Source organism: Mirounga angustirostris, unplaced genomic scaffold (genome assembly GCF_029215605.1).
Source record: "Mirounga angustirostris isolate CCGP_5_RB_7025 unplaced genomic scaffold, mMirAng1.0.hap1 SCAF_14, whole genome shotgun sequence".
In the NCBI taxonomy this organism is placed as follows: Eukaryota; Metazoa; Chordata; class Mammalia; order Carnivora; family Phocidae; genus Mirounga; species Mirounga angustirostris.
In genome coordinates, this window is record NW_026991722.1 from 9,506,196 (window position 1) to 9,523,337 (window position 17,142).

Consider the following 17,142-nt stretch of genomic DNA (forward strand, 5'->3'; position numbering starts at 1 on the left):
ATACATAAAAGATACAATAATGCTTCAAAAGGTGTGAAGGACAGCTGACATAATCAGTGGGTTCAGGGCCAGGTACCAGGGAAAGCAGAAGTAAATAATTAGTACTGGGTAATTTCAAATAGACATGAGAATGAGTTGTAGTATTGGATATACTCTCCTTCAGTTTTTCATTTGAGGATGTGCAAAAGATGTACAGACACATATTTTCAATGATCCTGGATACTAGGGTTCTATCAAGAGCATATACTGGTGCTTAAGGGAAATTTTCAGAGTGGTATCATTGATATTCAATAAAGTAACATGATTTGGAATTATTTAAATCGTTATTTTGATGGCAATGATTTTCAAGGAAAACTCGGAGAGATTTTTGAATGGCTCTAATTTTGCTTCTAGCTCAGAGTGGTAGAAATTTACCAACTAAAATAACATTACAAACAGAATAACATTATTTAGCCTCATTCTATTTTCATGGCATTTTCTGACGCTGCAGGCAGCTTTGGTCCTGGTTCTTTCCTCCATCTACTGCAGTACCATGACACCCATGCTGCCCCCTTCCATTTCTCTTCTCTTTTTCCATACTTATTAAAAGGCTACACATCTTAATAAGACATGTGAATATGGGTTTAGAGGACTGAGGACTATATCCTTGGAACCTGTAGTTACTTCAAGGAAAGCGTTGGAAACTGGTTACATCAAGGAAAAAGACCCAGTGGCAATTCCTGCTGGTTACATGGAATTACTGCTGAAGGGAGTGCAGTGACCCTGCCAGGACTTCAGATGTGACTGGGAAGAGAACGGGTGCATTCAGTCTTGTGTGTTTTATCCCAGAATAGTCAGAGACCTAAGACATCAGGAGAGGCCAGGATCCTGAAGAGCAACTCGGAAGGAGCAACAGCTGGGTCTTAGAATTTGGGATGGAGGGATGCCTGGCTGGCTCCGTCAGTAGAGCATGCAACTCTTGATCTCAGGTTTGTGGGTTCAAGCCCCATGTTGGGTGGAGAGATTACTTAAAAATAAAAACTTTAAGAAAAAGTTGGGGGATGGATAAGATTTGAAAGGAAGGCTATTCTAGAGGTCATGAGTAAAGCAACAATATTCCTCCATGTTTCTACTAAAGTTAGATCTTAAAAGTTTTATCCTTTTAAATAATGATTAAACAGGATTAATCTTTTTGGGGGAAACACTCCCAAAATACAGATAAATGGATCAAGAGACAAAATTGATGGGAAAGAGAATAGAAATGAAGAACCAGGGGGTGGTGGGGATGAGGGTGTGGGAGTGGGTGTGGGGGGATGGTTAAAAAAAAAAAAGGAACCGAAGTATATAATGCACACTTCCTGAGCTAAAAAGTGACAATGATCTGGAGATAAGACAGGCTCATCCATGTTTTGAAAAAACAACATGAAGAAGCTATATACATAGAGGAAAGCCCTGATAACATATGACATAACTGTAATTCCAAGAAACCCCTACAAGATTTAAGTAGAAACATCAGATTGCTTTTTTTTTCATTTTTTTAATGTTATGTTAATCACCATACATTACATCATTAGTTTTTGATGTAGTGTTCCATGATTCATTGTTTGCATCTAACACCCAGTGCTCCATGCAGAACGTGCCCTCCTTAATACCCATCCCAGGCTAACCCATCCTCCCACGCCCTCCCCTCTAGAACCCTCGGTTTGTTTCTCAGAGTCCATAGTCTCTCATGGTTCATCTCCCCCTCCGATTTCTCCCCTTCATTCTTCCCCTCCTGCTATCTTCTTCTTTTTTTTTTTCCTACAGATTGCTTTTAAAAAAGCATTAAAATCAGGTTTGCCTCCAAATTTTTCTTTGCAATGCTAAGCAAGGAGATAAGAGAGAAATGTCCTCAGAGCTCTTAGAGAGGTTTGGCTGTGATCTGAGAGTCTATGTCCAGCCAGTTCACTGAAATGCATTCCCATGTATGCATATACTCAGAAATTACACACTCATGGTTCTTCTTAGAAAAAATTATTTAAATATGTACTCAGTTGATAAAAGGACAGAACACTTATGGATCAGCATCTGAACATTTCTTTGATTTCACTCCAGAGATTCTTTGTTCCCTTAAAAAATATATTACCTATTGTACATAATTTATTCATATTTCCTTCACGTTCACTCAATGACCCTTTTCTGCCCCAGAATCCCATCCCAGATGCCATACTACATTTAGTTGTTATGTCTCCTTAAGCTCCTGTGGTCTGTGACATTTACTTAAACTTCCCTTGCTTTTCATGACCTTGACAATTTTGAGTACTGCTCAGGTGTATTGTAAGTTGTCCCTGTATTGAAATTTGCCCAACATTTCTCTCATGATTAGGCTGGGTGATAGGTTGGAGTTATAGGACTGGGTCTCATGAGTTTGAAATGGAATATTCCTAGTTTATTGATGATGTATTTTTTTAAATAACGTGATTATTTTCCCCCCTTAGCCTGTTAATGATGTAAGGGGCTGTTCAGTCAAGATGCACTAGTTTATTTTGCAGTAACAAAGAACATCAAACTTTAATATGTTGAGCAATAATGGTTTACTTGTCCACATGCCATATGTGTGTTATTGTCTGGCTGGGACATTCCCCCCCCCACATAATATTTGTCTCCACTCTGGGATTAGGCTGATGTACGTATATTTCTGGTATCCAAAGCAGAGGGAAAAGAGAGCAGAGGTAATCAGGATCAGCCTTTTAAATCTTTTACCCGGAAGGGACATGTGTCACATCTCACATTTCATTGACCAAAGAAAACCACATAGCCAAGCTTTACTATAAGTGGCAGAATAATATAATCACCACCAGGAAGGAAAAAGTGGATATTTTGAAGAATAATAAAAACTACCACGTAGGTGTTCGGGTTTTTATTATTTAAGTGAAAGAAAGATTCATGATGCTATAAAACATAATAAAAACAATTTTATGGAAAGCAAGATGGAAATAATTAACATAAAATAGAAATACTTTTAAACAAAATAAAGAAATATAAATTAGAAAAAAAAATCAAAGAGTTAGATTGAAGGAAATACACTGAACATATCTACAATACATATAGTTAAGCAAGATAAAAATATACTGATATTTAAAAGAACAAGTAGATAAACCAACAAATGTAGACACTTAAGAGACAATAGCCTGAAATTTTCTAAACTAATAACTTAGAAAATCTTTGTAAAATTGGAATTTGTTGAAAGGTAACATTGACAAATTTACAGATGAAGAATTCAAAATGTGAAGAATTCAAACTGTGAATTCAATAATTATAGAAGAAATTGAAAGTCATCAAAGAATGACTATATTTTCCCTTTTATACTTCTTGTGTACTTCAGCATATGATCTTTCCAAAATAAAACTAATTTAATTTTCAATAATTTTTTTTTGCATAGAAAAATAAAGTTAAACAAAGTCAGCTTTAAAGGAGCAATTTTGTCCTTTATAATGAAATAGAAGACTGCACAGTACCTCAAGCACTGTTTATTACAAAGCTATATGATGCTCAGTAGGTACTTTTTCAAAGCAATCAAATAGCAAAGCCAATTTGTGTTGATATATCTTGATAAGCAAAGCCATTTAGTGTTCTTGAAATAAAATATATTTCATACTTATTTAATGAGATCCACATATTCAAGAGCACAAACGATGATTATGCTTCTGCTGGCTAGTTATTTGCCTGTTCCTGAAAACATTTTTTAAACTGTTAATAAAAGCTTTGTATCACAATGAACAACAAAAGGGAAGAATATATATAACACAGGAGGTTATAACATACATTAAAAAAAAATTCCAAACCCAAATCAATTCCAAGTGCAGTCCTTGTGTCCCCAACTTCAAACAAGGCTGAACACTGTGTAGGATTATATATAAAATGACTTTTTTCTTTTCATCAAAATTATTCACCTATAAGCCTTATCAATCAGTAATTATAGGTTTTACCTTTCACCTACATTGTTTTGAATGATAAAGTAGATTTGGGATTAATTCTTCAACATGATGTCTTGAGATCTCAATCAAAAATCAGTTTAAAATGTTATGCAATTGTCTCAAAAACCAAAACATGAAATTACCATATGATCCAGCAGTTCCATTCCTGGGTATATACCCATAATAATTGAAAGGAGGGATTAGAATAAATATTTGTATACCAAGTTCATAGTAACATTATTCACAAAATCCAAAAGTTGGAAGCAGCCCAATTCTCCATTGGCACATAAATGGATAAACAAAATGTGATATATACACACAATGGAATATTATTAGCCTTAAAACTTAAAAACTTAAAAACACTACAACACAGATGAACGTTGAAGACCTTAGGCTCAGTGGAAGTAATCAGTCACAAAAAGATAAATATGGTAGGCTTCATCTTCTGTGAGGCTCCTAGAGTAGTCAAAATTGTAGAGAAAGGAAAATGGTGGCTGCCAAGGACTCCAGGCAGGGGAGAATGGGGAGCTAGCATTTAGTGGGTACAGAGCTTCAGTTGGGGAAGATGAAAAAAATTCTGGAGATGAATGGTGGTGACGTTGGCACAACAATAAAAAGACTGAAAGCCACAGAACTGCACACTTACAAATAAATAAAATGGTAAATTTTATGTTATGCATATGTTGCTAACATTTGCAAATGAACACCAAAACACAGACCAAAAAAAAAAAAAAAAAGAAATGAAAAAAAATTAGGGAGCTTATGAAAGTTACATGGTAGAAAAGATAAAGAAGGAGGTAAGGCTTTCAATGGATTTAGATTTAGAACAGATTCCCAAATAATGGTCTCCCACTTGGCAAGACTGGTTGTATTAGTCCTTTGTAGATCACACGTGCATGCAAAGCTACACACACACAGCAATGTGGTAAAAGCTTGTGGTAAGGAGATCATGACTATACACCATGAGGTTAACTTATCTCATGATTGGGTGCAAGGAGGTTAACCAAATATCTGATGACCGTATCAAATATAGATTTAAAACATTCACGATTTTAAAAAAATTAGGCAAAAGGGGCATTGTTGGACTCTGAGTGACAGCGTTGGTGACGCAAAATGTAGATCTGGCCATGGTACTCTTCAACTGATCTTGAAGACACGTTTGAAGGGTTTGAATACATTTTTATGTAAAATACAAAAGAGGTAAACATAAATTTTCCAAGTGTATATAATTTTATATACTATGATACTTGAAAAATGCACAGGTAACCAAGTAGCTTAAGTAGATAACCTGGTACATCAGGTACATCTCTCAAATGTATTATCTTACAGGAGACTAAGAAAATTGTAGATCTCAGTGGAAAGCAGGATATTGTCTTTTATTTGGAACCGATCATATATTAGAGCAAATATACATGTATGTTTACTTAGTATGGTCATCATTATTTGTATTCGTCTCAAATATCCATGGTTTCTCTATAATATTGAAAAAAACTTGCATTACATAATATCATTTTTATTTACTTCCATTTGCCACGCTTCAAAGTCCTCATCTGGCAAACAGAAGTAATGAGTCAGGGTTTCATGGTTAGAGAAAATCTCTCAGCCTCAGAACAATGCCTTGTGCATAGTAAATGCCTTATAAGTGTTAGCGATTATCATTTGCTGCAATTCCCTTTGTACTTTTCATTCGAAAATATCTCTGAAGTAATCTCAATTTGTGAGCTTAGTTTTCTGACTTCAATTACTTTTCACTTTACATTTACATTGAAGCACAAAACAGTAAATACGGAAGCCTTGACTATACCATGATAAATCAAATATATCACATTACATATGATATATTAAACATTTAAATTTTAAAAGCCTTCCCCTATACCCATACTAAATCAAGTGTTAACAAGTGTTTTTAAAAAAAAAAATGTTCAATTATCTCTTTTTTAGAAAGAGCTAATTTGGAGTCTAGCCTATATTTTTTTCTGTTTCCATTTTTACTCCTTATTCCTTTAGTAATATAGATTAATACTGTAAGAAAAATGACCATACCAGCTGGATTGTAATACTCCCATACCAAACTATTTGAAAAATCCCTTCCTTCCCAAAGGATAGCAAACATTTAATCTAGGTAAAGTTCTCAAACTGAAACTGTATTTTCTCACAACTATAAATAATTTGATCTCCTTTCTTTCTATTGTCATTTTTTCCTTAAGATTTCATCAATACGTTGTTTAATTTTTTTATTTTTATTTTTTAAGATTTTATTTATTCACTTGTGAAAGAGAGAGAGAAAGAGAGCATGAGTGTACAAGCAGGGGGAGTGGCAGAGGGAGGGGGAAGAAGCAGGCTTCCCAAGGAGCAGGGAGCCCCATGCAGAGTTTGATCCCAGAACCTGCAAACATGACTTGAGCTGAAGGCAAACACTTAACCTACTGAGCCATCGAGGCGCCCCAGTACGTTGTTTTAAATACTTATATTTAAAATTAAGCCTTCACACCATATGGCATTAAAAGGCAAATTTGTTTGTTCCTATTTAATTTCAACGTACTCTACAAAATTTATAGTATAGTTCCAAATAAAGCATTCTGCAAGGTCCTATACTTCCAAAAATAAATACTAAAACCATGGCATTGATAATTATTACTTTTCACAGCTCTTTTAAAAGGCATTGAAATTTCCTTTTGTCTCATGGCTAATTCCCTTCACAAAGAGCTACTTGGATTTACCCTTAATTGGGATATATACCTTTATAGGCATAAACCTTTATTAAAGGAAATTATTCTGAACATCCCTTCAGATGGTAAAACTTATAGGTCACAGGAAGCAGATAGTTCATTAGTATTATGACATGATGCAGTTAACAGGGAAAAAATATAAAGATAGGCTTAAACAGAATATAAATTTATTTCTCTCTCATGTCCTGGCTCATACGGAACACAGGCTCCCATATGACCTTCCAATTTCAAAGTTACCTCATATTCCAAGGTGGCTGCTTGTGGTCCAGCCATTATAACTATTTTACAGATAAGGAGAAAAAGCTCTATGAAAAACAACAAGAGAAGTACATCCAACTACAGAGTTATGCCTCTTTAAATGTCTTCTCTGAAGTCCTTCATAACACTCTACTGACATTTTAACATCTAGAACTTAATTGTGTGGCCACACAGAGTTGTAAGAAAGCTGAAAATGTGGTGTTTTAGTTGAATCATTTTTTTAACCCTGATCCTAAGGACAATCTTTATTTTCAAGAGTGTTTTTTTTCTTTAATTGAGGTAAAGTTCACAAGGCATAAAATAAAGTTTTAAAAGTGTACAACTCAATGATATTTATTACTTTCACAATGCTGTGCAATCACCTCTATGTAGTATCAGAATATTTTCATCACTGCACATATGAACTAATTTCCTCCTTGCCCTCCTTTACCACGAGCCCCTGTCAATCACTAATCTGCTTTCTGACTCTGTAGATTTACCTGTTCTGGATATTTCATATAAATTGAATCATACGGTATGCAATCTTTTAGTTATGGCTTCTTTTGCATAAAATAATGTTTTCAAGATTCATCTATGTATCAGTAATTTACTGCTCTTATGGACGAATAGTATTATATTGTACATATTATGCTCTGTTTATTCATCTGCTGATGGATGTTTAGGCTGTTTCTACCTTTGGCTACCACAAATAGTGCTGCTATTAACATTCATGTGTTATACAAGTACTTGAACACATGTTTTCAATTCTTATGGGTGTATATCCAGCAGTGAAATTGCTGAGTTATATGCTAATTCTATGTTTAGCTGGTTTATTCTTTCTCAATAAAATTGGACTCTGTTACTAGAAATGAAGAGCAGAGCAGATACCTGTCGCAGCAGATGCACCCAGTTCATTTCTCTGGGGGCACTTGCTCTGCATTTCTTCTTTTCTCTCAGTAGAGATAGAACATGAGTTCTCTTTCCCAGCAATGGACAAAATAATATCCATGCATCTCTGACTTTTGTATTCAGAACTCTAGAGCGTATTGCCCTCCAGTCCAGTTATTTATAACAGCAGTTTGGTTCCAGAAAACCATATCATTTTAAAAATATTGCTGAGCATGAAACACCATACGGCTGTAACTGCTTAGTGACAAAACATGGCAGGAAGCAGACACATTTCCCAAAAAACTGCAATCAGCCAAGGCTAAAAGTTTGATCTCAGTTGATTCATAATCTAAATAGGTGATTTTTTATGAATTGGAATGCATAACAGGAAACAATTAAAAACTTTATGAGCTATTTTTTTAAAGAATTGAGTTTTTAGAAATAAAATCTCCTTCATCAAATTGTCTTAAGCTGTGCACACCATATAAACTGTGTACATTCACATATACAACCAGGTCACATTATTCTTAATGGTTGTAAGTAGGTACAAATAGGCAATGTTCTCACTTTCTAGATAGCCAGTGAACAAATTCACCTTAATTAGTTAAGATGTGGTATCAGAGAATAGCAACCTTAAATTTTCAGAGAAAGACTGTTCTCCACTTCCCTGTAGTATGTTTTAAAAGCTTGAGCTCTGAGGTCAGGCAAATCTGTTGTCCCTTTTGCATCATGGGGAGCCTGGGTAGCTCGGTCGGTTAAGTAAGTGTCCACCTTTGGCTCAGGTCGGGATCCCGGAGTCCTGGGATTGAGGCAGAGTTGGGCTCCCTGCTCAGTGGGGAGTCTGCTTTTCCCTCTCCTGCCCCTCCCCGCCCCCACTTGTGCTCTGGGTCTTTCTCTCAAATAAATAAATAAAATCTTTTAAAAAATCTGTTGCCCTTTTGCATTAAACATAAATTCCTACTCTGAGTATTGTCACTGATTTTTAGGCAATTCATGAGTCCTCTAAAACTGTAGACATACCCAAGAGTTTTTTCCACTGAGAATATCCAAGAGTTTCACTATGCATATCCTCCCTCACCTTGAACATTGGCTTAAAAGTTGTGATATTAGGAAATTTATGTATCCTCATAGAATCCAGGAAATTATTATAAATTAGGAAAATCCCCAGGGTTCAGAAAGAAAATATGAGGCTACACTTTCCTGAAACAAGAATGTTTGGCAAAGGATATAAGATAAATGTAAAATCTCTTTCCCTTTCTTTTCCCTCTTCACACTTTTGTATATTCTGCTTTCAAAAAATTTTTGAAGATTTATTTCTTATTTGGGGGAGAAGGGCAAAGAGAGAGGGAGGAGACTCCCCTCTGAGCATGGAGTTGGTTGCAGGGCTCAATCCCAGGACCCTGAAATCATGACCTGAGCCAAAATCAAGAGTCTACCACTCAACCCACTGAGCCACCCAAGTGCCCCATCCTCCTTCCAAATTTAAGATCAAGGTACCCTCCTTCACTGAAGGCTTTAACAGTCATTCCATTTATTCTTGTTGGAATGGTTGAACCATTGATGGAATGGCTGAAGGAAGAGGTGCAATCCTCTTCCCTGGATTCTTACAATCCTCAGACTCAGACTGACACAAAATATAACTTAACTTTACTGCTTACTATTTTTCCCATTCCCAGTAGAATGTAAAATTCATGATGGTCAGGGATTTTGTCTGTCAGTGTTGAGGTTTTTTTGTACCCCAAGAACCTAAATTATTTCCCATTTGCTGTTAGGTGCATAATAAATATTTTCTGTAAACTTGAATGAATAGTTATAGCTTTTGGGGAGCAGAATTTGTATTTGCTTCCTATCCTATTCCATAAAGTTGGTATCAATATTTGCCTATAAATGCCTTGGTTAAATGCTCCTTACAGGGCGCCTGGGTGGCTCAGTTGGTTAAGTGACTGCCTTAGGCTCGGGTCATGATCCTGGAGTCCCGGGATCGAGTCCCACATCGGGCTTCCTGCTCTGCGGGGAGTCTGCTTCTCCCTCTGACCCTCCTCCCTCTCATGCTCTCTGTCTCTCATTCTCTCTCTCTCAAATAAATAAATAAAATCTTAAAAAAAAAAAAAAACGCTCCTTACAAAAATACTGAAGTTAACTCAAAACGGTAGCCGATATTTTTATGGCTCCAGAACTCAGAAATTCTGAAGTAAAACTCTGGCCATTGAAGAAGAAAAAACAAGAGAATCAGCTTTAATGCTTAATTTAATGTTTTGCTAAAAGATGGCTATTCAGCAAGCCCAGAGGTCAAGAAACTATATTAATCTCCACAAAAAAATGTTAAAAAATAGATGAAAATAATAAATATGACCAATTAACCAAGGACAAATATTATTATTTGTTCCAGGGTTATATTAACTATCTAAAAGTTTGAATGACACAGTGCTAACAAACATGTGTATGCACACACGCACAAACACACACATTTCATTTGGGGAAATCCAGGTTTTGATTATGTTTTTTTTTTTATTTTATTTTTCTTTATTTTATTTTTTATTTTTTTAAAGATTTTATTTATTTATCTGAGAGAGAGAATGGGAGACAGAGAGCATGAGAGGGGAAGGGTCAGAGGGAGAAGCAGACTCCCCACTGAGCCAGGAGGCTGATGTGGGGTTCGATCCCAGGACCCAGAGATTATACCTGTACTTATACGCGTAACCATCTGAGCCACCCAGGGGCCCGTTGATTATGTTCCTTCTCTAGTGAGTTATGTGATTTTTGACAAGCTATTCAATCTACAGGCATGCTAATTATCTTCCTTCGAAGATGGGCTTAAATATTCTTATTTTCCCAGGTTATTGGGAGGATTGGATATAGTATCTTTTAAGTGATGTTGCTATTTATCCAATAAACATTTCCAAGACAAACTGGTCCTTGTGCTTTGTTATTATTTGTTGATTCAATAACTCAAGTCAATACACTAAATCAGAAGCCACTTTTTCTACACTTTTTCTAGTTCTCCTGACATATTGATGACAGTTGTATGGCTTAGGCCCCTTGGCTGAACCAGAGGCTTTACAAATTATCAATTAGATTAATAGGCACACATTTGTTCGTGGTTCTGCTGTTGAATAAAGTGTATTTTATTCACTCCGTAGGCAACAGTTTCTGCCCTTTACCCCTGCAAAAGGATTTTCTGTAATAAATATTAGATATAATATATTAACCTAGAATGCTACTTTGAAAGAGCAGATGCTTCCAGACCTTGCTACATTCAGGAGAAATTTCTCCTTATATACCCCACTCAAATGTTTCTTCTATAACAGTTTCCAAACCATAGCATCTTCAATAAATATGCCATTTATCCTTTAATCATTCAAGGACCATTGTCTAAACCATAGGGCCAGTCCAATTCCTACCGAAAAGTAATTAGTATTAGTCAGTACTATAGTGTTACTATTATTATAATAATTTATTTCCTCTGATACTGGAAGAACACCACTAATAATTCTGCCCATTGAGGAAATTTATCTTTTCTTTTTTAAATTTTGTCAGAATGTGACCATCACCTGGAAACAGTGCAGTAGCATTCCAGAACAAGTGTTGTCCAGCGACTTCCAAACTACCGTTAAGTACAATGCAATGTCTTTTAAGGGTGCCCCAACAATTAAAGGGAAGTAGTAGAACCCCTAATTTGGTATATCATTCTTCAAAAATAAAGAAACCCGGTCAGTGTCTTTACCTCTTTTTAATATTTTGGTGCTGACCAAAAAAATTTATTTCTCTTTGAGAAATGTCTCCATGGCGACTCATGCCCAGATTCTTTCTAAGAGGTTTACCAAACCTTATACGTGCACCACATCTTGTATGTTAGCAAAGTGAAGCAACCATCCCCAGGTAGTCAGTCATATGGTTACTCCACATTTTTAATTCAGTCTTAACTTGATTGTAAGATTGAGATATTATCATTATATCATCAAAAGGTTTCTGGTACTTTTCCTTTACCAGGTTATGACAATAAGCAAGAGAATATAAATGTCTTTGTGGGAACACAGTAAAAATGTATTCCTGGCCATGCTACATGAATGCAAATTTGCTTTGACTTTCTTCTGAGGTAGGAGTTGAAAGACAGCATTAGTTTAATGGATATCAACAGAACACCAGTATTCTTCAGTTCATGACATACCTTGATTTAACATCATTTCTAGTGTAATTGACAACTTTGGAAGCATCCCAACTTTTACATTACAGGCTATAATGGTGAGTAAACTCTTCAAGTATCTGCTATAACACATCCTGAGTATAAATTGAAAACCCCTTAATCTCCCCATCCCTCTCCAGATAATCTATATTGTTTCAAATTATCTAATTGAGTGGCCCTTGGTAATTTTAAAGGTTCCCATCAGAAATATCCAACTAAAAGTATATAAACAGCAGATATGAAGGATGACACTTTTCCTGATGATTTGTATGAGGGAAGAGACATTCACATATTAGAAGCTTTCAGTGAGGAGTTCAGGAAGAAGTACCAAAACAATCATGCACAACTTTCTTTCACAAATTCCTACTTTGAGCCATACTTTCCCTTTAAACTTTTCAGTCAGGGGTCCCTGGGTGGCTCAGTGGGTTAAGCCTCCAATTCTTGATTTCAGCTCATGTTATGATCTCAGGGTCATGAGATTGATCCCCAAGTCAGGCTCCATGCTGAGTGTGGAACCTGCCTAAGATTTTCTTTCTCCCTTTGCCCCACAAAAACAAAACAAAAACAAAAACAAAACCCCAAACAACAACAACAAAAAATATGTCTTTCATAGTCAAATCACTACAACCTTCAAGCTTCATCACATTATCCTTTAAACTCCATTACAAATTTAGGGAATGTACATTGTGCTCTGTCCAGTAATGGCAATTCTTTACACACCCACACCATTTTCCACATTAATGTGAATGGTTTTGTACCAAGAAATCTTGGCCACCCCATTGTTCAAAATGATAGCCCTCTTTATCATCCCATACCATCTTCACTGGTTTTGCCTCAAACAATTCAGATATACAGTTTGCATTTTTTTCTGAGATTTCTTAGCCTTAGGAAGGCTGGTATGCAGAGAACAGATCAATTGAGGTTCTTGTGGAGTCTGCAGAATTAATAGGGGACGTTTACCATTTGGGCACCTAATCTCAGATCCTGGGCCATCAGCACATCAGCAGCCACAACATTGATGTCCTCCTTTTTCATTCAATTTTCAATCAACCTTCTAAAGATTTCTGCTGGGTTTAATCTTCCTGATGCATTTCCTTCTTTTTTAACTTGAAAGGTTTTTTTTTTTTTTTTTTTTTTTTTAACAACTCAAAAAATGTTTACATCAATCTCTAGATTTTGCCGTATGTCCCTGGGGAACAAAGTCATCTCCATTTAGGAATCATTGACTTAACCAATCTGAAACGGCTTATATTCTCAGCATATTTACATATTTAGAAAGAATAAAGTAGTTTTCCTTCTCCTTATACTTTATTCTAACTCCTTCTTTAATATAGGTTAAAAATTCGAGGTAAAATTAAGGGAATCATCCATCTCACACACATAGTAATGAATGTAGTTGCCTACTGAGGATCCTGTATTAAGTCAAATCCCCTCTTCTTTCAATTGTGAGCAGAGCCGGTAAAATTTGCCCTGGTTAAAAATATGTAAAATTTATTGTAGCAAGAGTCCTCTGGGACCTGTTTATATCTGTCCATGAAATAAGTCAGTTCCTTGACAGAATAACCCCTACTCTTAGGAGTTACCTATTCAGATCTCTTATCTTGATAAGATTTTGAATAATGAGGGGTGGAGTTAGTCATATCTATTATGAACTGATAGATTTACAAATTCCCATTAGAATAATATTTTAAATCCTAACTGGAGTTATAATTTATCCTCCACTAGGCAGATTTAAGCACTTGGGGTAACCGGCTCCATTTTGACTTTCACTAATTCATCCCAGAGCAGCCAAGGACCCAAATTTTTTGATAGTTTTGTCCTTGGCTTACATCTTGTTCTTTATCCATTTTACTATTTCCCCCAACACAGGATTTATCACTTCTATATTCCATTTTCCTTAATTGATCATTACGCTTGGGCAACCCTAAATTAGGGATGGCTCAAGGGCCAATCTGGCATTAGACATGATTTATTCTTCCCTTTCTTCCTCCCAAAAAAAGCCTTAGCCATATTTAAATTAAATCTGGAGTTGTTTCAATAATCCTGCCAACTACACTAGTTGCAACAATTATTCCTATATACTCACACAGGCTCCAACAAAAGCAAAGGATTCAACATAGCAGAAGAATGAAAGCACTGGCAAATATCAGAACAGTCAGAGATATCCAAACCAAGCTTCCAATATCCTCTCATACTCACCAAGTACATAATTCATTTCTGTTTGTGAACCTCCAGTATAGTCATAAAATATATTACTCTCCAGGAAACTCTAGGCTCATTTAGAAGTGGTCTTTTATACCCCTCTGAGGGCAAGGTTTACATTTAAGGTGACTGTATTTTATGAGTTCACAACTCTGACCAAAAATTAAAAAAAAAAATCTGGTTGTTAGAGGAGCAGACATTGTCTAGGAAAACAGGGCGAAATACTGGTAATGGATGCATCTAAGCATGAGCCATTGGACAAATCTTCTTACAGATTAAGAGAAATTAAAATGAGCTGATAACTCTGTTGCTTGTGTTCCTGAAGCATAGAATCTCAAGGACATAGTCCTCAACTAAATTACCCTAAGTAACTATTCTGGTCTAGGTTTCTGCTAGACACCAGCGTCTCATGCAGGAATAGCTAGTATTTCTTCTTTCCTACATGGAAAAATCGGATATGCATAGATACATAAGCAAATTGTATGGGATGTTCTAAAAACAAGATAAAAACACCAAGGAGAAGCTACTGACTCATACCAGGAAGAGAAAAAGCTGCCGAAGGATGAATATCTCAAACTGAATTTTGAATAGATGATATGTCTACCACATTAATGAACAGTGATTCATTAACAAATGGCACTTTCCATCTGTATTCATAAGAAACAATAGCATATATTTAATTTCCTTAAGAATATGGAAATCTGAAGATCTTGACAGAATTAGGAGATGTCAGTTTTGGCAAGTGTAAAATTTTACTTGAGTTTGGTACTTTTATTTTTCAAAAAAGTCCTAACTCCTATGATAAATATTCTTTAAAAACTAAGTACAATTCAGTGCAAGTTGGCTAAAAATGTATATCTAACCTGTTAAAGTCATAAAGAAGTTTCCATTCTAAGAGTTATACATTAAATATTGACTACTGGATTACATTCTCTCCCTGTGTATATGTATATATATATATATAGTTTTTGCTCAATGTAATATATTATAATGGTCTTTTTCTTTTGTTTTTAAGATTTTATTTTATTTTTTGACAGAGAGAGAGAGAGAGAACACAAGCAGGGGGAGTGGGAGAGGGAGAAGCAGGCCTCCCGCCGAGCAGGGAGCCTGATGCGGGGCCCGATCCCAGGACCCTGGGATCATGACCTGAGCAGGAGGCAGTTGCTTAACAACTGAGCCACCCAGGCGCCCCTATAATGCTCCTTTTCTTCAAAGGTGAAGATGAGTCATATAAGTGAGATTCCAAAGAACTTTCCACCATGATCAATCAATTTACATTTATAGCACAACCTGACTACATACAATATATATAAATTATTTGGGACTTCTAGCCTTAATAACATACAGGTGTTAAAGTATATCACAATAAAACATATTGACATGTTTCTTGGAGGCTTGAGGACCAGATGGACATATAGGGGAATTTTTCTTAGCACTGTATGGTCTGTAGCCCATTTAGAAAATGAGGTATATTTTCATATGTTGAAAGAAGGGTAGAATAACAGCAGCTTCAAATATAAATTTAGCAAACAATTACTTCACAGGTTGACTTTCTCATCCTGACAAAGGAGGATGTTTTTATCCAAAATACTGTTATCTAAGACAAAAGAAAGACTTGATACTCAATACGCGAGGATACCACCTATAGGGGCATTCATAGATGACAGAGAAAGGAAACAGCAGTACAACAATGGTGCAAAAAGCCTAGGGTGAAACATGAGGACGAGAGTAATTTATTGATTGATTGATTTTATTTTTATTTGTTTGTTTGCTCTTTTTTAATTTTTATTTTTTTATTATGTTATGTTAATCACCATACAGCACATCATTAGTTTTTGATGTCGTGTTCCATGATTCACTGTTTGCGTATAACACCCAGTGCTCCATGCAGTACGTACCCATCACCAGGCTAACCCATCCCCCCAACCCCCTCCCCTCTAGAACCCTCAGTTTGTTTCTCAGAGTCCATCGTCTCTCATGGTTCGTCTCCCCCTCCAGTTCCACCCGCCTCCCCAGGACGAGAGTAATTTAAAAAATACAAGTGATGGAGAACCTGCTTTGCTCAAACAAATTAGACGGTTATAACTCTGTCAGCCCTTTGGGGGGTGGGATGGAATGTTGAAAGGAACACAGGAAATGACAAGACAAAAATGAGGTCGTTATTAATTCCAGAGGTAATAACAAAGTTGTCCAGGATGGCAAATACAGTGTACCGTGTGGCTCAGTAGTCAACCATATTTTCCTAACATGTTCACTTAAATATGAAATACTAAAAGAGAATGACCAGTCATGATTACCTAGAAAACTGAAATATAGCAATTGCAGTCGTGAGCAAAATCAATGATCACATACAAGAGATATATGGTAAAACACATAAATGCTGAGTGCCTAGCATTTGTTGGTTGTTAATGAAATCAACTTGGCACAATACATTCAGAATTTCAAAGATTTGGACCTCACAAAGAACACCCCAAACACAGTATTTAAAAATTTTATAGGGATGAAAAATATTTAAAAAATAATTTTGTTTATATGTAACTAGGCACCTATGTCTACATAAGGACAAACAGAGACAATTTAAGAACGCATTATAAAAAAGTGGTTTTTATTTAGGTCTCTTTTTGCTCCTTTTATTTCTCGAAGGCCAAGTCTCCTAACCTTCAAGCACCAGCAATTTACTGCTTCCTAATGTGCTCCCCTTTGCAGGAAGGCATCTGATTTTGTCAATTACATAGTGAGTCAGGTTCCTACTTTATAATTTATTAACTTTTTCAGAGATTTGCATACTGTGGATTTAATCTCTAATTAAGGAATGACTTAATATATCATTTGACATTTCAAGCCATACAATTAGTGCAGACAGTTTTGAGAAGGGGTCCTGTGATTATCCTGTGCCTGAGAATCTAAGGATGACTGACTGAATTAGCAGGGCTTAGAGATAAAGGAGAGATGGAATGTGAGAGGAAAG